The sequence below is a fragment of the Loxodonta africana genome, unplaced genomic scaffold (assembly GCF_030014295.1).
Source record: "Loxodonta africana isolate mLoxAfr1 unplaced genomic scaffold, mLoxAfr1.hap2 scaffold_114, whole genome shotgun sequence".
Taxonomy (NCBI): Eukaryota; Metazoa; Chordata; class Mammalia; order Proboscidea; family Elephantidae; genus Loxodonta; species Loxodonta africana.
The window spans coordinates 323,180-347,751 of record NW_026974877.1 but is presented as its reverse complement, the minus strand read 5'-3'; the positions used below and the strand labels follow the sequence as shown (position 1 = coordinate 347,751).

Sequence of the window (24,572 nt, the reverse complement as noted above, 5' to 3'; positions counted from 1 at the left end):
ACCTCTCACTGCCTCAGTTTCCCATTTCTAAAATGGGTCTTACGCAAAAGGTTCTTACGCAGGTTAAATAAAACACACAAGGCACTTAGAAAAAGGCCTTACACACAGAATGAACACAATAATTGTTAGCTTTCATAATTATTAAGGGAATACAAACAAACGGCTAGGTTGAAGGAACTTCCATTGAGAAAGAGTTGAGTTCCAAAATTCATGTGTAAAGTCATTTACATCAACTGTTAAAGTTGTATGTTTAGATTCAAGTGATTACTGAGGTGTGTTATGATCTTGAACAGAGTTCTGGGGACTATACAGGCAGACTCTGCATGCCCTTCTCCTGCACATCCATTCCATCTCCCTTGGAGCCCAGACATCATGTTATCAATTAAACCCCTCCCACGCTGGTGGTGTACTGTTTAAGAGCTACGGCTGCTAACCAAAAGGTCATCAGTTCAAATCCACAAGGCGCTCCTTGGAAAGTCTATGGCACAGTTCTGCTCTGCCCTATAGGGCCACTATGAGTTGGAATAGACGCAGTGGCAATGGGTTTTTAACGGGTATGAGGTAACTGTTCAGTGCTTAAAGACGTACCAAAAGCAACCACTAACACAAAAGTATAGTAAAAGGTTCTTATTTCAGAGTAGCAAAACCTTAGTTTCTAACACAGTGGTGAATTAGGGTGGACTGTGGATCAAGAGGAGCTCTGGTGGCATAGTGGTTAAGAGCTCAGCTGCTAACCAAAAGGTCAGCAGTTCGAATCCACCAACTAGTCCTTGGAAACTCTATGGAATAGTTCTATTCTATGCTATAGGGTCTCTATGAGTTCGAATCAACTAGGGTCTCTATGAGTTGGAATCAACTCTGATGGTGACAAGTTTGGTTTGGTGGGTGTCATGGATTGAATTATGACCCTAAAAAATGTGTGTCTCAACTTGGTTAGGCCATGATTCCCACTATTGTGTAGTTGTCCTCCATTTTGTGATTGTAATTTTACTTTAAGAGGATTAGGGTGGGATTGTAACACCACCCTCACTCAGGTCACCTTTCCCTGGGGTGTGGTCTGCACCACCTTTTATCTCTCCAGAGATAAAACGAAAGGGAAGCAAGCAGAGAGTTGGGGGCCTCAGACTATCAAGAAAGCAGCACCAGGAGCAGAGCATGTCCTCTGGACCCAAGGTCCCTGCACCTGAGAAGCTCCTTGACCATGGGAAGGCTAAGGACAAGGACCTTCTTCCAGAGCCGAAAGAGAGAGAAAGCTTTCCCTTAGAGCTGATGCCTTGAATGTGGACTATTAGCCTACTTCAATGTGAGGTATTAAATTTCTCTTGGTTAAAGCCATCCACTCATGGTATTTCTGTTACGGCAGCACTAGATGATGAAGACAGTGGGTCAAGGTGGAAGGGGTGGATGAAGGACAAAAAAAGAAAAATGGACAACAGGAGAAATATAAGAATTCAGAGAACTGTGAAAATTTAATTCCTGAATATACTTTCTTTCTCCTCCCTATAACTGGAAGGACTTTTCTCATATACAGCGTATATAAGTAAATCCTTGCAATATTTAAAACACTTAGATTTTTGTAAAACTCATTCTCTGAAAATTCATGGTGGCCCCATTAATTTCTGGCTTAAAAACAACTCAGAACTAAAAAGAAGCATAAATAAATAAATAAAGGCACTGCTGTCATTTGCGGGCGATGTTCTTTTCCTGTTATCCACAACCCACACACTCGGGTTAATTTTCCAGGGTCAGTGTTCATAGACCATCCTCTTTCTCTTACCACCACCCCACCACCCTTAATTATTTAGAAAAGGCAGGGCCAGTCAGTGCTCCAAACATCAAGTTTTCTCTCCAAAATGCCAACTGGCACTTGGGGAGCAGGCTACATTCTCAGCTATCAGCACTTCCACTAGCCCCTGCAGATAAGGAATGTGTCTCCACTGAACTGTTCGTTGTAATCAAAAAAAAAAAAAAAGTAAAAAACTGTTTCTTAAAAAAAACCAGGCATTTCCCTATTACCCACCCACCCCACTCTCCCACACCCAGTGCTCCCTCACCACACACACACTCAAATATTTCATACCAAGGGTGTGTCCCAAGCACGGGGTCTGGCTCCGCTCTTCTTTTACACCCCTTGGAGGCCTCTGGAGAAACCATACCTTTGGTTGGCAATTCCCTGAACCCTGCCTATTCAAGCTGGCACTTATTCAAAAAGGCAGGTGAGTCTTCAAGTCAGGTTTTTAAAAGGAGTTTAAGAGGTGCCAGGTGATATGCCTACTCACCCTCAAATTTCTCAAAGGTAATAATTTCTTCAAATGTTTACAATGTCTCAACTATGGGTTAATTAAATCCCTTAGGATGGTGGGCATAGGAAAATCCTCCATCTCAATGCCCCCCATTTCGAAAAAAAAAGAGGGGAATCTCCAAAATTACAAATTTCAATTTCTACATACTTGATTGAACTAAGGAGTAAGTTCCTCACATGTGTTATTCTTGGTCTGAGTCCTGGTGGTCCAGTGGGTAAGAGCTAAGCTGCTAACCAAAAGGTCTGCAGTTTGAATTCATCAGCTGCTCCTTAGAAACCGTATGGGGTAGTTCTACTCAGTCCTATAGGGTTGCTAAGAGTTAGAATTCACTGGATGGCAATTGGTTTGTTTGCTTTTCAATCTTTGGCTGAAAGGTGGACTTTGTTATCAATTTATTAAATCAACTGGTAATTTGCTGGATATTTCTCATACAGGAACTTATGATGTCTTCAAATCCAGCTAATCAGGTTTAGGGAGAGAGAAACTTCTCTACCTTAGCTTCCCTGCCATTCCCACACCTTTTTCATTGATTTCCATGCCCTGTTTAAGTAACGTCACTCATCACTTCTCACTGTCTAGGTTATCTGAGCCAATTCATGGCAGTCAATTCCACCTGCGCCCTAGGATACCCTCATTTACATACTCTGCCCTGTTCCTTCACCAATGGCTGACCTCACATCTCCCCTTGAATGTCTACTAGGCATCTCAAACTTAATGTGGTTCAAACAAATTTCTTCGTCCAAGTGTCTTATCTACCTCCCAGTCTTCCTTATCTCAGCAAATGTTCTCACTATCCTCTGGGTCGTTCAGGACAAAAACCTAGAAATCATCCTTGATTTCTCTCCTTTATTCAAATCTTGCATCCAATCCATTGACATATTCTGGACTCTTGGCACTACCTTAACATAAATCCTGACTCTATCCACTTCTCACTACCTCCACCTTACATCCACCATCATCTCTTGGTTAAAACTGGACTCTATGCACCGATCTTCCCTCTTACAATCTACATAACAGCATCATTTCAGTGGCTTCTCATGGCAATTAGGAAAAATTCCCAAATCCTTCCCATGGTCTTTCATGATGCGGGGCTTGCTCACCATACTAACCTCATTTCCTAACAGTCTTCCCTCGGTTCACTCCACACTAGCCATGACTTCTTTCCTGAGCTTCCTCAAACGTGCCAAAACACTTGGTTATTTAAGGGCCTCAGAAACAACTCTTTCCTTTATTGGCAATATCCCTCCCTTCAGAACTTCATACAGCTATTCTCTCCTTTGATATAGGTCAGTTATCTCCTCAAATATCCTGCTCCCAGAAGCCTTTACTATTAATCTAAAACAGCTCACCCCACTCATTCCCTCACATGCAACTCTGTCTTATTTTCAAAATATTTAGCTCTCCTTGACATTTTTTGTTAATTATTACCTGTATTTTTTCTGGTTGAGAATATATGCAGCAAAAAATACACCAACTCAACAGTTTCTACCTGTACAATTTAATAACACTGGCTACATTCTTGAAGTTGTGCAACCATTCTTACCCTCCTTTTCTGAGTTGTTCCTCTGTCATTAACATAAACCCACTGCTCCTTAAGGTTCCTATCTAATCTTTTCAGTAGCTGTTGTCAATCTGATGCCATGTAGACAGTTCTTAAAAGAGCATATGCTCAAGGTAGACCATTTTTATTAGTTAAGTAAGCTAATGTTCTGGAGCCCTCATGGCACAGTGGTTAAGTGATACGGTAGCCAAGCAAAAGAAGAGCAGTTTGAATCCACCACCTGCAGCTTGGAAACTCTATGGGGCAGTGCTATTCTGTCTTACAGAGTCTCTGAGTTGGAATCAACAGCAACAGTTTGGTTTTTTCTTTTTCATACTTCGGTTTTAAGATGATTCAAGGGAATGCTTTTGGTGTAATGTTTAAAGATTATCTCACGGCAATAGTTTCAGGAGTTCATTCACCCTCAGTGGCTCCAAAAAGTCTAGGGTTCATTTGAAATTCTGTTCTGCATTTTCCCCCTTTTGATCAGGGCTTTTCTATGGACTCTTTGATCAAAATGTTCAGCGACAGCAGCCGGGAACCTTCTGGTTCTTCTGGTCTCATGGCATGCTAGACGTTCTTTTAAAAAACATGAGTGGATGCTGAAGGTTATCAAATACTTATTTTATTACACCTATTAATATAATCACATTTATTTTTCCTGTACATATGGCAAATTATACTGATTCATTTTCGAATGTTAAACTAACCTTGAATTCTTGGGATAGACCCAACTTGGTCATAATATATTCTTCTTTAGAGTATTGCTGGATTTGTTTTGCCTATTTATTTTTATATTTTGCATCTATGTTCATCAGTGACATTGGCCTGTAATTTTCCCATCTTGTGCTGCTCTTGTCAGGTTTTGGTATCAATATTCATTCTACAAGCTTTATAAAATGAGTTTGGGTATATATTTCATTTTATATTGAAGAATTTGTGAAATATTTCTTGAATATTTGGCAGAATTTGCAGGAAAAGCCATCTGATATGAAGTTTTCTTTTTGAGAATAGTTTGAGCTCTAATTCAATTCTATTAACAGTTGTGGAATTACTTTTGCTTCCTGTTTCTTCTTGAATCGTTGTTATTAACTTACATGGTATGATACGTTTGCCTACTTTACCTAAATTTGCAAATTTATTGGCTAATACGGTCCATAACATTCTCACATTATCTTTATGTTGTACAAGATCTGTAGTCATTTTCTTTCTAATTCCTGATATTCGTTTTTTATATCTTCATTCTTTTTCACTTGATCAATCTTGCCTAAAGTTTGTCAATTTTACTAGCATTTTCTAAGAATCAACTTTAGTCTTTGTTGATCGTCTGTTGCATGTATTCAATCATTAACAGAAACAAAAATTCCTATGAATGTTTGTTTCTGGTTTTTTCCCAACATTTTGAATGGATGTTTAACTCACTTATTTTTCAAGATTTGTTCTTTCCAATTATATTTTTAAGGCTATAAGTTTCCTATATTATATTGTCTGTACTGCACAAATTTTTATATGCACTATGTTCATAATTGTTCACTTCAAAATGTATTCTAATTTTCATTATGATGTCTTTTTTGACTCATAGTATTTTAAAATATCCGAGCACATGGAGATTTTGTATTTTCATTTTCTAAGATGGTTTTTTTTTTTTTAATTATGGTGTACTTACATAAAAAAAAATGGAGATTTTGTATTTTCATTTTCTAAGATGGTTTTTTTTTTAATTATGCTGTACTTATATCCTCTATATTATTGCAGACTCTTGAAATTTGTTGAGACTTGCTTTATAACACAGTATACAGTTAATTTTTATACACACTATGTATGTGCATGAGATGAATGTATATTCTTTCATGGTTAGATAATACACACACATACACATATATCAATTTGGTATTTTTTTACATGTTAAATCTTCTGTATCCTTGATAATTTATGGACTTCTATGTTTCTGAGGGGTGTGTTAAAAATCTATTATGATGCATGATGTCAAAAGGAGCCCCAGTAGTGCAGTGGTTAAGCACTCAGCTGTTAAACCTTTTGATTTGATCCACCAACTACTCCACAGGAGAAAGATATGACCGTTCCCTTCCATAAAGATTACAGCCTTAGAAACCTTTGGAGAAGTTCTACTCCATCCTATATTCACTATGAGTCAGAATTGACTCAACAGCACACAAGAAAAAATGTATAATGTGATGGAAACTCAGAAGTACGAAGCTAAAAAGAATTGGTCCTACCTCCAGGGTCAAAGGATGAAGGACAGAGAAAACAGCAGAGACATCCAAAAGCTTGGAAAAAGGGCTGAGAGGACAATGGTTGGTGGTTTAAGGGCTTTGAAGGGCTACCATATATACTGAGGAATCTGAAGTGCAATGTTCTTGCCTAAGGATGAAGATATGCTCATAAAGATCCTGACAAAGCTTTAGGCTTGCACCTCTGGCTGATCTTTGGGCTCCATGGGGGCAGGAAGTGAAGGCTAGGGCAGAGTTTTAGGCACTCTTGCTTAGCATTGAAAGAACGCGCCAGTTCAGAGCCAATCTGCAAAGACTGGGATAATGTTACTTTTTCTTTTTGGCTACAAGCATTTAAAGAAAGCACTGTCAGGTCATGAACTGACTGCTGAGATAACAGAACAGAACTTCAGTGTCCACACATGAGAAGACATACAATCTCTGCAGAAATAGTTTGGAAACATCACTAAGCAAATGGATGACTGGCCCTCAACAATTAAAAAAAAAAAAAAAAGCAAACCCTAATGACAGGAGGGAATCTGATTTCCAGAGTTACATTATAATATTTAAGATATCCAGTTTGCAACACACTATTCTAAGTCATAAAAAGAAAAAAGAAAAGGATGGTTCATTTGTTAAGAAGAAAGAAAGAAGAGAAATGAACAGAAAGCATCCCTAAGGAAACACAGATATTGGGATTACTAGACAAAGATTTTAAACCAATTGTCTTAAATTTCCTCAAAGAGCTAAACAAACCATAGACACACACACAAAAAAAGGAAACCAAGAGAAGAATGTATGAACAAGTAGAAAACATTAATAAAGAAATATTATACAAAAGAACCAAATAGAAATTATAGAGCTGAAAAGTAGAATAGCTGAAATAAAATTTTCATTAGAGGAGCTCAACAGCAGATTTGAGCAAGAAAGCAGGAAAATGTAAACTTGAAAAAGCACAACTGAAATTGTTCTAACTGAGGAGCATAAAGGAAAAAGAATGAAGAAAATGAACAGAGCCTAAGGGACCTGCGGGACAACATCAAGCATACCAACATACTCATTAAGGAGTCCCAGAAAGGAAAGAAAGATGAAAGGACAGAAAGAATATTTAAAAATGTAATGACTGGAAGTTTCCCAAATGTCACCTAGATATCCAAGAAGCTCAATAAACTCAAAGGACAGTAAATACATAGATATCCACAGACAGACATAATCAAAATGTCAAAAGACGAAGATAGAAACTTGAAAGCAGCGACAGATAAGTGACCCCTAATGTACAAAAAAATTTTTTTTTTAATGTACAAGAGAGTCTCAACAAGTTTAACTGTTGATTTTTCATCAGAAACCATTGAGACAAGAAAATAGTCGAATGATGTATTTAAGGTACTGGAAAAAAAATACAGAAACAAAACTATGAACCAAGATGTCAATATCTAGCAAAACTATCTTTCAAAAATGAAGGTGAAATTAAGACATGCCCAGATACACAAAACCTGAGGGAGTATGTTAGCAGCAGAACTGCCTTATGAGAAATGCTACAGGGAATCATCCTGGCTGGCACGGAAGGACACTAGACAGTAACTTGAAGCCATAAAAAGAAACGAAGACTCTGTAAAGGTAACTACTTAGATAAAACAAAGTCAGTAATATTTTTATATCACGCCTCTCTTTTTCTCATATATGATTTAAAGCACAAATGCATAAAAATACTTATACATCTCTCTTAACGGACACACAATGTATAAAGATGCAATTTTTGTAACAGCAACGTAAGTAGGGGAGGTAACTGAGATGAATAAAAGCAGAATGTTGTATACTGTTGAAGCTAAATTTGTATTAATTAAAAGAAGATTGTTATAAACATAAGATATTAATTGTAATCCTCATGATCACCACTAAGAAGTTAAAAAATATAAGGAAAGGAAATAAGGAGAGGATCAAAATTGTACACTTGAAAAAAATCAGTCAAACACAAAAGTGGACGGTAGTGAAGAAAATGAGAAACAAAATAGGTATATGACCTACTACAAAGTAGAAGACATAAGTCCTTCCTTATCATTAATCGCTCTAAATTTAAATAGATTAAATTCACAATTGGGATCATTAAAGTTGTGTGTCAACTTTGTTGGACCATGATTCTCAGTGCTTTGGCAGTTATGATGTAGTTTAGCAGTCGTATAACTATGCAATCATTTCCATGATGAGATGTGATATAATGTGATTACCTCCATGATGGGATCTGCTGTGAGTAGCCAATCAGATGTAAGGGAGTTTCCTCGGGGGTGTGGACTGCATCCAATATAGGTGGACTTTCTGGCAAGGCTCTTGAGTTTTTGCTCACTCGGAATCCTGCAGCTGGCTCCTCTTCATCTGATCTCAAGATTTTGGGACTTGAACTCTCAGCTTACCTTCCGATTTTGGGATTCACCAGCCTCCGCAGTCTGTGAGCCACGGCCTGCCAGCTTACCTGCCGATCTTGAGATCTGTCAGCCTTTGCAGCCTGTGAGCCACAGACCTGTTGTATGACCTGCAGATCTTGAGTTCTGCAGTCCCTGCATCTATGTGAGTCAGGAGAAGCCACAAGCCTGACCCATGGACTTGAGACTTACCAGCCTCTACAGCCTCGTGAGCCATTTTCTTGATATAAAGCTATTTATATATAAATATATATATATACACCTCACTGGTTTTGTTTCTCTAGAGAACCCAGCCTAAGATACCAATTAAAAGACAAACATTGGCAGAATGCATAAAAAAATCATTCGATTGCTATCAAGCTGATCTGACTCATGGTGACCCCTCCCCTCATGTGTGTCAGAGTAGTACTGACACACAAGTGTGTCAGTTCAATGGCTAATTTTTCAAAAGTAGATCACCAAGCCTTTCTTCCAAAGTGCCTCTGGGTGGACTCAAACCTCCAACATTTTGGTTAGCAGCTGAATGCATTAACCGTTTGTACCTCCCAAGGACTACAACATGTATCTATGTTTATTTCTGTATTACTTCTCTTTATACTATATACATACATACACACATACACACACATAGACATCCATGAGTGGTTCATACAGATGCTTTGGACTTCAGCTAGCAGGGCTCTATTAATTATTGATAGAAAAGTACTGATACCAGTTATAAATGCGTATTTGTCCATTTCCCCTTTCAGATTTATTAGTTTTTGTATTTTGGAGCCCTGTTGTTAGACACATACACATTTAGGAGTGTTGTATCTTTTTGGAGAATTGAACGTTTATTATGTTATGTCTCTACTTATTCCCAATAATACTCCTTTTTCTGAAGTACAATTTGTCTGATATTAATACAGCCACTGCAGTAGAACTGGATAATTTTCAACCATTTCAATAGGTAGCATAAGATCAAGAACTGATGGTATAAAAGGAAGAAATCGAAGCTGCATTGAAGGCATTGGTGAAAAACTATCCTCTCTCCACCATCTTCACTAACCCTGACACCAACTGTCCCTCACACAGCACTCCCTACTTCTCTGCTGGGTTCAATAACTCATTGCAATGGCCACACAGAACTCATAGTCCATATTCACGATTATGGGGTTTATTAGGGAAGTAACAGTTATAGCTCAGGCTCAAAGACACTCAGAATACAGTTCTTCTATCAGGACAGCCTCTTCCCTCCTGTGCTGATAGGCGTGCCTCTGCCTGGCCTTGGGCCGGCCTCTCTCCAAAGGCACTCAGCTTTCCTTCTCCATGGGCCATCATCTCCTATAGCCAGGTCCCTGTTGCTCGGTCTCTCCTGCCATGGCATCTTACCATCTTCAGGGTTACAGCTTCCTCTCTCTATCTCAGTCTCTTGCTTCTAGGAGCTTCTCAGTGCAGGGATCTCAGGTCCATAATATACGCTCGGCTCTTGGCTGTTCTTCCTTGATGGGAGTTGAATCCTCCTCTTTGCTCTGGAACTGGTTCTCTTTGAAGGGAAAATAAACAATCCCCTTGGTGAGCCACAATTACCCTATCACACAGTCCTGCCCAAGCACCAGGGTGGATGTTATAAGACCATGGCTAGAAAGGCCACACAAAGTAAACAATCACATCACAGTACCTTGGACTCATTTTTCAAGTGAAGTACCAAAAATCCCACACAAACAGATTGGTAAAGAATATAATCAACAGCAAGAACATTTTCATACTTATGTTTTCTGTATTTGGAAGAAATCTATAGCACTATTCTTATTTTGCCAATTCACAGGGATCACAGAGATTAGTGGTAGATGTTGCGGTACCAGAAAACTCTCTGGTGAAACAGTCTGTGAGCAGTCTTACAAACATGGATATTCCACTAGAGTCAAAAGAATGACGTTACATATCATCAAAGAGAACATTTCAAGATCTAGCCTGAAGTACAATGTTGTCACTAATAGGCTAAAATCCATACACTTACAAGGAAGACTAGTTTATACGACTATTCAAATTGATGCACCAACCACTAATGCCAAAGATAAAGAAATTGAAGATTTTAAACAACTTCTGCAGCCTGAAATTGATCAAACATGCAATCAAGATGCATTGATAATTACTGGTCATTAGAATGTTAAAGTTGGAAACAAAGAAGGAAAAGTAGTTGGAAAATACAGCATCGATGAAATAAATGACACCAGAAATCTCATGAAAGAATTCTGCAAGACCAGTGACTCATCCACTGCAAATATTTTTTTTCACCAACATAAACGGCAGCTATACACGTGGACTTTACCAGATGGAATACACAGGAATCAAACTGACTACATCTGTGGAAAGAGAAGATGGGAAAACTCATATCATCAGTCAGAACAAGGCCAGGGATCAATTGTGAAACAGACTGTCAATTGCTCATATGGGAGTTCAAGTTGAAACTGAAGAAAATTAGAATAAGTCAAAAGGGGCCAAAATATGACCTTGAGTATATCTCACCTGTATTTAGAGACCACCTCAAGAACACATTTTACGTGTTGAACACTAACGACTGAAGACCAGACGAGTTGTGGAATGACATCAAGGACATCACACATGAAGAAAGCAAGAGATCCTTTAAAAGACAGGAAAGAAAGAAAAGACCAAAACGGATGTCGGAAGAGACTCTGAACGTTGCTCTTGAATGTCGAGTAGCTAAAGTGAAAGGAAGAAATGATGAAGTTTTGAGTATTGAGACGCCACCAGTGATCCCTCTTACAAAAAAGACCAGAAAAAACAAGTGAAGCGATTATATTTATGAGAAGCTAGGAGCCCTGAACATCAAAGGTAAAGTTAGAAAATGGACTCAGCGGCAGGGGGAGGGAGAGACTATTCAGAAGTGGAGAGGAGTTACTGGACCTGAATAGCCAGGAACCCTCAGGCACCGTTCCCTGGAGCGACTGCAGTGGGGCTGGCAGTGGCGTTCCACAGGCGTTTAGCTCAGGGAAGGACAGCAAGTTGCACAGACTACTCACACCTCCAGAACAAGAGAAGAACGGCACTCTCAGCAAAAGCTAATTACTTGTGTTTATTTTACCACGCCCCCAGCCCCCAAGCCGGCTTCAGTGGCTGTCAACTTCCCTGGGCCTGAGATAGGCCCTGGTACCACTCTGAGCCATTTTTCCATCCTTGAAGAAGGTATAAGTTCACAACTGGGGGAAAGATAATCTGCCAGCTCAATTAAGCTGGGGAGCTCAGGACAGAAGCAGCTCTTGTTCAGGCACAAACAGTCCATGGGCTTTGAATACCTTTCACCCCAGCATGGACCTGTGTGGGCCCATTTCAGGAGAATAGGCCCTTGTTGCCAGACTGCAACTGTTTCACCTGAACGGTGGAAAGATGGGTATTTGATGTTTGACACTGCTTTGCCTATTAAACAGGGTCTTCACCTACCCACATCAGGGGCATAAGGACTGCTGGCTCCACCCACAATACCTAGCCACCTGTGATAGGGCTCCAAGGATAAGTAGTACCGCCCAGAACTTACAACCAAAAGCATTGGGTACCCACTGCCCTTCTGCAGAACCCACCCATGTGCTCTACAGAACAGGGATGCACTTTCCTCACAGACACTCAGAGCACAGCTGTCAGACCCCTGCCTTGATCAGAGCCTGACCCCCTACTGCAGCCAGATACTTCTGCCTACACCAATGACCCCTGCCCCTTTAAGACTGTAGGACAGAGCCCGTACCACACACTTTATGACCAACTACCTGGGCACCTGAGTTGAATCCATACAAGAAAAATAAATGAACTCCTAGGCTCATATGCCTGGTAACAGTGCTAGCCATCTGGTGATAGTACATTAGAGCTTCAAAGGTGAAAATAATCAACCTAGTGCACTCAAGCAGCTTATTTGGGTATACCAAAACTAAACAAAGCAAGAAGCTAGGATACAAAAAGCAAGCATAAAATAAACTAATACAATAACTTATAGATGGCTCAGAGACAACAGTCAATATCAAATCACATAAAGAGGCAGACACGGGGGCAGGACCAAGATGGCTCACTAGGTAGAAGATTCCGCTTATCCCTCTTGAAACAAAGACTCGAAAAAACAAGTGAACTGATTACATAAAGGACAATCTACAAACCCTGACCATCAAACACAGAACTAAGGAGTTGACCTGAGTGACGGGGGAGCGAAAAGCCACGCTGCAGCAGGGACCACTTCCAGAGCCAGTGTCCCACGCCACAGCCTTGAGCCCTCGTGGTTTCCTGGTGTCAGAGTGGTGGGGCTGATTGTGGCTTACTGAGACACGGAAGAACAGATATAGGCCCAACCCTCAGGACCAACCTCAGAGGGGACCCAGGCAGCACACACAGGCTCCACACAGACGTGGCTGACAGGGAAACGAAAAACTATAGGGAAGCAGCGACTGGTTCTGGAGCCTGGAGTGCAGCGTCCCAGAAAGGAAACCCTGGTGCTGGGCTTTGGACTAAGTGTGGGGGAGCCGATTGTGGCTTCCTGAGACGGTGTGAGCATGGACGCAGCCCTAACCCTCTGGGACAGTCTCAGCAGGGATCCAGCCACCACACACGAGCGACACAATGCTCTGGAATCTCAGAAAAAACAGTCCTCACCAAACAACATAAGTAACTTTGTATATTTTGCCAGGCTACTCTCTTCTATATATCTGATTCCACCCCTCATTGCCCCAGCCAGCTTCATTAACATTGGAATTCTCTGTGCCAGAGAGTGAAGTGCACTGCTGGATTTTTTTTCTTCTTTCTTTTCTAACCCATTCTCCTGGCCTGAGAAAAGCAGCATTTAACAATCAAAGAAAAAATCCTTCCCTGACTTCCCTAAACTGAAATAACAGTACAGAATCAGCTCCATCCAGGCATTAACAGACCCATAGTCTTTGGCTTTCACCCTACAGGTAACTAGGTGGCTATTACAATGTAAAGGCAATTCTGATAGAGATCTGACCATAATTGTTTTAGCTCAGCAGTGGAAAGGCAAGTTTTGGAGGTCAGATATCTCTCTACCTATTAAACAGAGCCCTCGCTGATCCACACCAGTGAACTGAGGGCTGAGACTCCACCCACATCACCTAGCCACCTGCTAGAGGGGTCTGAGAATAGTGACGCCTACCCAAGCATTGGGTGCCTAAGATACAGCTGCAAAGCCCACCCACCGGAGTGCTCTAGAGAATAGAGCCACACCTACCTCACTGTCACTTGAAGGAAGGCTGTCAGCATCCTGCCCTCCTCGAAATGTGACCCCATGCCACTAATAGAAACTGGTGCATACAACCATCACCACTACTCCTCTAAGATAATACGTGAGAGCCTACACCACACACTAGGTGACCAGCTATCAGGACACCTGAGCTGATTCTATTCAAGAATAGTGAATGGACTCATACACTTATATACCTGGTAACAGCTCAGGCAAGCTGGTAATAGGACGTAAGTGATTCAAAAGCTAAATCAATCACGATACCACAATCTAGTAGCCCATCTGGGTGTCTTGTAACAAAACAAAATAAGAAGATAAGACTCAGTGAGCAAATATAAAAGAAAATATTACAATATCTTATAGATGGCTCAGAGACAGCAGTCGACATCAAATCACATGAAGAAGCAGACCATGATTGCTTCTACAAACCCCCAAATCAAAGAATCAAAATCATTCCCAGATGTAGATACATTCCTAGAATTGCCAAATGTAGAATATAAAAAAATTATATACAGAATTCTTCAAGACATCAGGAATGACCTCACAAATGAAATAAGGCAATCTACAGAAAACACCAAGGAATACACGGATAAAGCAGTTAAAGATATCCAAAAGATTATTCAAGAACATAGTGAAAAAATTAATAAGCTGTAAGAATCCATAGAGAGACAGCATTCAGAAATCCAAAAGATTAACAATAAAGTCACAGAATCAGACAACTCAATAGGAAGTCACAGGAGCAGAATCGAGGAACTGGAATGCAGAGTGGGGGAGCTGGAGGATAAGACAATTGACACAAATATAGTTGAAGAAAAATCAAATAGAATTTAAAACTATGAAGAAACCCTAAGAATCATGGGGGACTCTATGAAGAGTAATTTGCGTGTGATTGGAGTTCCAGAACAGGGAGGGATAACAGAAAATACAGAGAGAACAGTGGAAGATCTGATGGCAGAAAAATTCCCTGGCATTGTGAAAGATGAAAAGATATCTACCCAAGATGCTCATCGAACCTCATACAAGATAGATCCCAAAAGAAAATCACCAAGACATATCATCAAACCTGCCAAAACCAAAGATAAAGAGAAATTTAAAAAGCACCCAAGGATAAACGAAAAGTTACCTACAAAGGAGAATCAATAAGTTTGCACTACTCGGCAGAAACCATGCAGGCAAGAAGACAATGGGATAACATATATAGAGCACTGAAAGAGGAAAAACTGTCAGCGAACAATCATATATCCAGCAAAATTCTAAAACATGAAGGTGAAATTAAGATATTTACAGATAAACACAAGCTTAGAGAATTTGCAAAAACCAAACCAAAACTGCAAGAATTACTGAAGGAAATTCTTTGGTCAGAAAATCAATAATATCAGATACCAACACAACACAAGGTCACAGAACAAAACATCCTGATATCAACCCAGATACGGAAATCACAAAAACAAAATAAGATTAATTAAAAAAATTACTCAAAACAGGGAATCATTGATGTGATTATGTAAAAGATTACGATAGTGAAAAAAGAGGGACTAAATACAGGAGGCTTAGAAATTACATATGGAGAGGAAACCAAGGTGATACATGGCGAAACAACTTAGGTTTTTACTTACTCAAACCAGGGTAAATATTAAGGTAACCACAACAAGGTCTAACAATTCCATACTTCAAAATAAAAACCAAGATAAACATAACGACTCACCAAAATAAATTCAACTACTATAAAAAGGAAGAACACACATTCTACAAAGAAAAACTCAGCACAAAAAGGTAAATGGAAAATGAAATTGTCAAAAACAGGCATCAAAATGACAGCACTAAACTCATACTTATCTATAATTACACTTAATGTAAATGGACTAAATTCACCAATAAAGAGACAGAAAGTTGCAGACTGGATAAAAAAACACGATCAGTCTGTATGCTTCCTAAAAGAGACACGCTTTAGAGTTAAGAGACACAAATAAACCAAAACTGAAAGGATGGATAAAAATATATCAAGCAAACAACAATCAAAAAAGAGCAGGAGAGGCAATATTAATTTCCAACAAAATAGACTTTAAAATTAAATCCACCACAAAGGATAAAGAAGGACACTACATAAAGATTAAAATTTACCAGGTACATATAACCGTATTAAATATTTATGCACCCAATGATAGGGCCGCAACATTCATAAAACAAATGTTAACAGAATTAAAAAGTGAGATAGACACCTCCACAATTATAGCAGGAGACTTCAACACAACACTCTCGGTGAAGGATAGGAAATGCAGTAAGAAGCTCAATAGAGACACGGAAGATCTAAGTGCTACAATTAAACAACTTCACTTCATAGACTTATACAGAACACTCCACCCAACAGCTGCAAACTATAATTTCTTTTCTAGTGCACATGAAACATTCTCTAGAATAGATCACATATTAGGTCATAAAACAAGCCTTTGCAGAACCCAAAACATTGAAATATTATAAAACATCTTCTCTGAACAAAAGACCATAAAAGCAAAAATCAATAACAGAAAAACCAGGGAAAAGAAATCAAATGCTTGGAAACTGCACAATGCCCTGCTCAAAAAAGACTGGGTTATGGAAGACCTTAAGGAGGGAATAAAGAAATTCACAGAATTCAACAAGACTGAAAACACTTCCTATGAAAACCTTTGGGACATGGTGAAAGCAGTGCTCAGAGGTCAATTTATATCAATAAAGGCACACATATTAAAGAAGAGCCAAAATGAAAGAACTGTCCCTACAACTTGAACAAACAGAAAGAGAGCAACAAAAGGAACTGTCAGGCACCAAAAGAAAGCAAAAAATAAAAACTACAGCAAAATTAAATGAATTAGAGAATAGAAAAACAATTGAAAGAGTTAACAAGGCCAAAAACTGCTTCTTTGAAAAAATGAACAAAATTGATAAACCATTAGCCAGACTGACTAAAGAAATACAGGAAAACAAACCAATAATCCAAATAAGAAATGGGATGGGCCATATCACAACAGATCCAACTGAAATTAAAACAATCATATCAGATTACTACAAAAAATTGTATTCCAACAAATTTGAAAACCTAGAAAAAATGGATGAATTCCTAGAAACACACTACCTACCTAAACTAACACAAACTGAAGTAGAACAACTAAATACACCCATAACAATAAAAGAGATTGAAAAGGTAATCAAAACACTCCCAACAAAAAAAAGCCCTGGCCCTGATGGCTTCACTGCAAAGTTCTACCAAACTTTCAGGGAAGACTTACCACTACTACTGAAGGTATTTCAAAGCATAGAAAAGGACGGAATACTACCTAACTCCTTCTATGAAGCCAGAATAACCCTGATACCAAAACCAGCTAAAGACAACACAAAAAAAGAAAATTACAGACCTATATCCCTCATGAACATAGATGCAAAAATCCTCAACAAAATTCGAGCCAGTAGAATTCAACAACATATCAAAAAAATAATCCACCATAACCAAGTAGGATTTATACCAGGTATGCAAGGTTGGTTCAATATTAGAAAAACAATTAACGTAATCCACCACATAAAAAAAGGACAAGAACCACATAATTTTATCAATTGATACAGAAAAGGCATTTGACAAAGTCCAACACCCACTCATGATAAAAACTCTCAGCAAAATAGGAATAGAAGGAAAATTCCTCAACATAATAAAGGGTATTGATACAAAGCCAATACCCAGCATCATCCTAAATGGAGAGAGCCTGAAAGCATTTCCCTTGAGAACGGGAAACAGACAAAGATCCCCTTTATCACTGCTCTTACTCAGCATTGTGCTAGAGGTCCTAGCCAGAGCAACTGGGCTAGACAAAGAAATAAAGGGCATCCAGATTGGTAAGGAAGAAATAAAATTATCTCTATTTCCAAAGACATTATCTTATACACAGAAAACCCTGAGGAATCCTCAAGAAAACTAATAGAAGGGTTCAGCAAAGTTTCAGATTACAATACAAACACACAAAATCAGTTGGATTCCTCTATATCAACAAAAAGAACATTGAAGAGGAAATCATCAAATGAATACCATTCACAGCAGCCCCCAAGAAGATAAAATACTTAGGAATAAACCTTACCAAAAATGTAAAAGAGCTATACCAAGAAAACTACAAGGTACTACTGCAAAAAAAACAAAAGGGACCTACGTAATTGGAAAAACATATCTTGCTCGTGGATAGGAAGACAACATTGTAAAATTGTCCATTCTATCAAAAGCCATCTATAGATACAATGCACTTCCGATCCAAATTCCAATGACATTTTTTAAACAGATGGAGAAACAAATCACCAACTTCATATGGAAGGGAAAGAAGCCGCGGAAAAGTAAAGCATTACTAAAAAAGAACAAAGTGGGAGGACTCACTCTGCCTGATATTAGAACAAATTATACTGTCACAGTACTCAAAACAGCCTGGTACTGGTACAGCAACAGACACATAGACCGATGGAACAATATTGAGAATCCAGATATAAATCCATCCACATATGAGCAGCTGATATTTGCCAAAGACCCAGTGTCAGTTAATTGGGGAGAAGATAGTCTTTTTAACAAAAGGTGCTGGCGTAACTGTATAGCCACCTCCAAAAAATGAAACAGGACCCCTACCACACACCATGCAAAAAACTAACTCCAAATGGATCAAAGACCTAAACATAAAATCTAAAACGATAAAGATCATGGAAGAAAAAATAGGGACAACATTAGGAGACCTAATACATGGCATAAACAGAATACAAAACATTACTAGAAATGACGAAGAGAAACCAGATAACTGGGAGCTCCTAAAAATCAAACACCTATGCTCATCTAAAGACTTCACCAAAAGAGTAAAAAGACCACCCACAGACTGGGAAAAAGTTTTCAGCTAAGACATCTCTGCCCGGTGCCTGATCTCTAAAACCTACATGACTCTGCTAAAACTCAACCACAAAAAGACAAACACCCCAATTAAAAAATGGGCAAAGGATATGAACAGACACTTCACTAAAGAAGACATTCAGGCAGCTAACAGATACATAAGGAAATGCTCTCGATCATTAGCCATTAGAGAAATGCAAATCAAAACTACAATGAGATTCCATCTCACTCCAACAAGGCTGGCATTAATCCAAAACACACAAAAAAATAAATGTTGGAGAGGCTGTGGAGAGACCGGAACACTTATATTCTGCTGGTGGGAATGTAAAATGGTATACAACCACTTTGGAAATCAATTTGGTGCTTCCTTAAAAAGCTAGAAATAGAACTACCATACAACCCAGCAATCCCACTCCTCGGAATATATCCTACAGAAATAAGAGCTTTTACACAAATAGATACATGCACTTCCACGTTTATTGCAGCACTGTTTACAATAGCAAAAAGATGGAACCAACCAAGGTGCCCATCAATGGATGAATGGATAAATAAATTATGCTATATTCACACAATGGAATACTGCACATCAACAAAGAACAGTGACGAATCTGTGAAACACTTCATAACATGGAGAAACCTGGAAGGCATTATGCTGAGTGAAATTAGTAGCAAAAGGTCAAATATTGTATAAGACCACTATTATAAGATCTTGAGAAATAGTTTAAACTGAGAAGAACATATTCCTTTGTTGTTATGAGGGGGGGAGGCAGGGAGGGTAGGAGAGGGGTATTTACTAAAGAGATAGACAAGAACTACTTTCGGTGAATGGAAGAACAACACTCAACACAGTGGAGGTCAGCACAACTGGACTAAACCAAAGCAAAGAAGTTTCCTGAATAAACTGAATGCTTCGAAGGTCAGCAAAGCAGGGGCAGAGGTTTGGGGACCATGGTTTTAGGGGACATCTAAGTCAACTGGCATAATAAAATCTATTAAGAAAACATTCTGCATCCCACTTTGAAGAGTGGCATCTGGAATCTTAAATGCTAGCAAGCAGCCATCTCAGATGCATCAATGATTCTCAGCCCACCTGGATCAAGGGAGAATGGAGAACACCAAGAACATAAGATAATAACGAGCCCAAGAGACAGAAAGGACTACATGAACTAGAGACTACATCATCCTGAGATCAGAAGAACTAGACTGTGCCGGGCCACAACCAATGACTGCCCTGACGGGGAACATAACAGAGATCCCTTGAGGGAGCAGAACAGTGGGATGCAGACCCCAAATTCTCATAAAAAGACCAGACTTAATGGTCTGACTGAAACTGGAAGGACCCCAGTGATCATGGCCCCCACACCTTCCGTTTACCCACTACGGGAACCATCCCCAAAGCCAGTTCATCAGACATGGGTTGGACTAGACAACGGGTTGGAGAGGGATGCTGGTGAGGCGTGAGCTACTTGGTTTGGGTGGACACTTGAGACTATGTTGGCATCTCCTGCCTGGAAGGGAGATGGGTGGGTAGAGGGGCTTAGAAACTGGCAAAATGGTCACGGAAAGAAAGAGTGGAAGGAGGGAGTGGGCTGTCCCATTGGGGGGAAAGTAATTGGGAATATGTAACAAGTTGTGTATAAGTTTTTATGTGAGAGACTGCCTTGATTTGTAAACTTTCACTTAAAACACAATAAAAATTATTAAAATAAAAAAAAAAAGAAGCTGACCCATGATTGCTTCAACAAGCTCTCAGAACTAAGACTCAAGGAATCTTCTCGATGAAGGTGCAATCCTGGAATTACCAGATACAGAATACAAAAGATTAATATACAGAACTCTCAAAGATATCAGGAAGGAAATGAGGCAAAATACAGAACAAGCCAAGGAACACAAAGATAAAGCAGCTGAAGAAATTAAAAAGGTTACTCAAGCACATAATTAAAAATTTAATAAGCTGCAAGAAACCATAGAGAGACTGCAATCAGAAATTCAGAAGATTAACAATAAAATTACAGAGTTAGAAAACTCGATAGAAAGTAAGAAGAGCACAACTGAAGAACTGGAAGGCAGAATTACTGAGATAGAAGATAAAACTCTTGGGACCAATATATTTGAAAAGAAACCAGATAAAAGAATTTTAAATGAAGAAATCCAAAGAATCATGTGGGACTTTATCAAGAGAAATAACTATGAGTGATTGCAGTACCAGAACAGGGAGGGCTAACAGAAAATACACAGGGAACTGTTGAAGATTTGTTGGCAGAAAACTTCCCTGATATCATGAAAGATGCTCATCAAATTCCACATAAGGTGATCTCAAAAGAAAGTGACCGAGACATATAATAATCAAACTTGCCAAAATCAAACATAAAGAGAATTTTAAGAGAGGCTAGGGATAAAGGAAGTCACCAACAAAGGAGAGTAAATAATGATAAACTTGGACTACTCAGCAGAAATCATGGAGGCAAGAAGGCAATGGGATGACTTATACAAAATATTGAAGGAAAAAAATTGCCAACCAGGAATCAAACCATAACCCTGGCCCTCTGGCCTTAGCCCTCTAACTCTAGCCCCTAAGCCCTAAGTCCCAAAGCCCCTAAGGCCCTAAGCCCTTAGGTCCTAACCCCCAAGGCCCTAAACTCTAACCCTAACCCAAACTCTAACCCCTATACCCTAAACCCTAAACCCTAACACCTAACCCCTAACCACCCTAACCTTAACGACCCTAACCCTAACCCTAACACTCGAACCCTAACCCTCTAACGCTAACCTGAAACCCTAACCCTCTAACTCTAACCCTCTAACCCTAGCCCTCTAATCCTAGCCCTAAACCTAACCCCAACCCCCAAACCCAACGCCAAACCCTAAACCTCAAATCCCTAGCCCTAAACCTAAGAATGAGTCTAAGCCTAACCCTATCACTTAACCCTAAACTGTAAACCCTAACACTTAAAACCCTAACACCCTTACCCCTAACACATTCAACCCTAACACCCTAAATGCCAAAACCCTAAACACTAACACCCTTAACCCTAACCCCTAAACCCTAAACTTAAACGCTAAACCATCTAACCCTCTAACCCTAATACCCTAACACTAAACCCTAAACCCTAACCCCAGCCCCCAGCCCTAACCCTCACTCTAAGCCTTAAACCCTAAACCTTAAGTCCTAAACCCTAGGCTCTAAGCCCTAAGCCCTAAACCCTAAGTCCTGAAATCCTAAACTCTAAGCCTTAAGCCCTAAACATAACCCTCTAACCCTAAACCCTAAAACCTTACCCCAGACCCATCCCACACCCCTAAACCTGAACCCCTAAACCCTAGCCCTAACCCCTAACCCTAAACCTCTAAACCATACCCCTAATCTTCTAACCCTAAACCTCCAACCCTAACCCTCTAACCCTAACTCTCTAACCCTAACCACAACACCAACCCCAACCTCTGAACCCTGAAACCCTAACCCCCTAACCCTAAGCCTCTGAACCCTAAGCCTAAACCCTCTAACCCTAAACCCTAACCTTTACCCCCTCACACCCTCACCTTCTCACTCCCTCACTCTATAATCTTCTCAACCTCTAACCCCCTCACCCTCTAACCCCTCACCCTCTAACTCCCTCAATCTCTAACCCCCAAACCTCTAACACCCACTCTCTTACCCCAAACCACATATCCCAAACAAACCCAACACCAACCCCAACCCTAAACCTAAATCCTGACCCCTAAAACCTAACCCAAACCCTACCGACTAAACCCCAAAACCCTAAACCCCCAAAACTGTAAACCCCAAACTGCAACCCCTAACACCTAACCTGTAAATCCAAACTCTAACCTCAAACCCTAAACCTAACCCTAACACCTAACCCCAACCGAAAAACCCTAACCCAAACCCTAACAACCCTAACCCTAACATCCCTAACCCCAAAACCCTAACCCCAACCCCTAACCCCAAACCCTAACAACCAGAACTCTAACAACCCTAACCCTAACATCCCGAACCTCAAACCCTAACCCTTTTTGTTAGCAGCCGTAGCACTTAACCACTAGCCACCAGGGTTTCCATGAGCAGTCACAGGAATAGACATATGCACACCCGTGTTCACTGCGACATTATTCACAGTAGCAAAAAGATGGAAACAACCTAAGTGCTCATCCACGGAGGAATGGATAAACAAACTACGGTACATACACACAGTGGAACACTACACGACAACGAAGACCAATGATGAATCTCTGAAACATCTCACACCATGGATGAATCTGGAGCGCATCATGCTGACTAAGTCAATCACAAAACGACATATACACTAAGAGACCACTATCATAAAAACTCATGAAAACATTTACACACAGAAACAATCCTTGATGTTCACCAGGCAGACGGAGAGTGGGTAGAGAAAAGCTAACTAAATAATAACCAAAAAAAAACAAACCACCGCCGTCGAGTCGATTCCAGCTCATAGAGACCCTATAGGACAGATTAGAACTGCCCCATAGAGTTTCCAAGGAGCGCCTGGTGGATTCGAACTGCAGACCTTTGGTTAGCACTGGTGGGTCTTAACCACTATGCCATCAGGGTTTCCAACCAAACGACAGATATGTGGTAACTCTGGTGAAGGAAGAGACGGTACACAAGACTGGGAATCAACCTCAGCCTCACTCTAACCCTAACCATAACCCTAAACCACTTGTGCCCTAGCCTAGTAACCCCAGCCCTAACCCCGACCCCAGCCACCTAAAACCTATACCCCTAAACCTAACTCCCAAGCCTCTAACTCCCCAACCTGAACCCCTAACACCAAACCCTAACCCCTAACCCTAATCCTCTAACCCTTCTGCATCTCTGGGCCTCTCGACTCTCCGTCTATTTTCTCCCTCCAAATCCTACTAACACTCAGTGGAATTTTGAAGTTTCAGCTGTGCTTTGCTTCTTGTTGTCTCCACCGGTCCCATCAAGGCACTGCATCATTTATTTGCTCTGCTTCACTATTGAGTTCCAAAACCATGGCTTAGAATCACCTGACACTGAACCTCAGCGATTGGGCGCAAGGCCGCGAGAGGGCGTGCGCACCGCCGGTTCTGTTCTGCCCACCAGACCCTCCGAGCATGGGAACCTCCTGGACCTAAGACGGGACGAACTGGGTACCGCTCCAGTGGCGACAGCAGAAGCTTTTCTTCCCGAGGGACCCAACGCCCCAGGGCGCTCTCTCAATACTCCCATTAATGCTATGATTATCCTAACCCACTCCGTCTGTGAGACCTAGTGGGTCCTCGACCAGGCCCAGCCTTCAAGACCCGCACCCCCCTGCCGTGGTCATGTACAGGAACCTGCAGGGCCGCGCTCTCCCCGCCCAAGCTCTGCCCCTCCACACCCTGATGCCCTGCAGGCCTCTACTAGGTCCCCGCCCAGGGGAGAGCTGTCGCCCCGCACGGGGGGGGTGGGCCACGAGGAAACATTCGGAAACCACCCCCCAGGCACGAAGCCGACTGCCCCTATTGAGACCGTGTGAGCAGGGCTGCCCCGCCGACTGGAGCCTGCAGGGAGGGCATCACTCACGTTTGTCAGCTTCTCATCGCCCTCTGGGCTCAGGGTCCCAGAGCAGCCAACCCCCCCCAGGGGGGGGGGCGGTCAGTCCGCAGGGGCTGGAAGATCGGGTTGGTGCCCATGGCTGGAGCGCTTAAAACCCTTACAAGCCCTCATAAACCGTCAGCTCCAGACCTTCAAATGTCAGCCCGAGAGACACCTAATCTCCAACCTAAAAAAAAAAACCACACCTGTTGCCATCGAATCAATTCTGACTCATAGAGACCCTATAGGACAGAGTAGAACTGCCCCACAGAGCTTCCAAGGAGCGCCTGGTGGATTCAAACTGCCAACCTTTTGGCTAGCAGCCTTAGCACTTAACCACTACGCCACCAGGGTAACCCACTGAACCCACTGCCACCAGGGTAGAGGCTCCAAATCC

General features: G+C 40.8%; 1 long non-coding RNA gene across 1 annotated transcript in view; it reads right to left on the bottom strand.

The window, feature by feature from the left end:
* Window positions 1–14,808, bottom strand: part of LOC135229177 (uncharacterized) — a 384,177-nt gene extending 369,369 nt beyond the window's left edge. The window contains exon 1 of the long non-coding RNA XR_010319942.1: window positions 9,863–14,808. This is a non-coding gene — a long non-coding RNA (uncharacterized LOC135229177). The remainder of the gene's footprint in view (window positions 1–9,862) is intronic.
* Window positions 14,809–24,572: the final 9,764 nt, after the last annotated feature.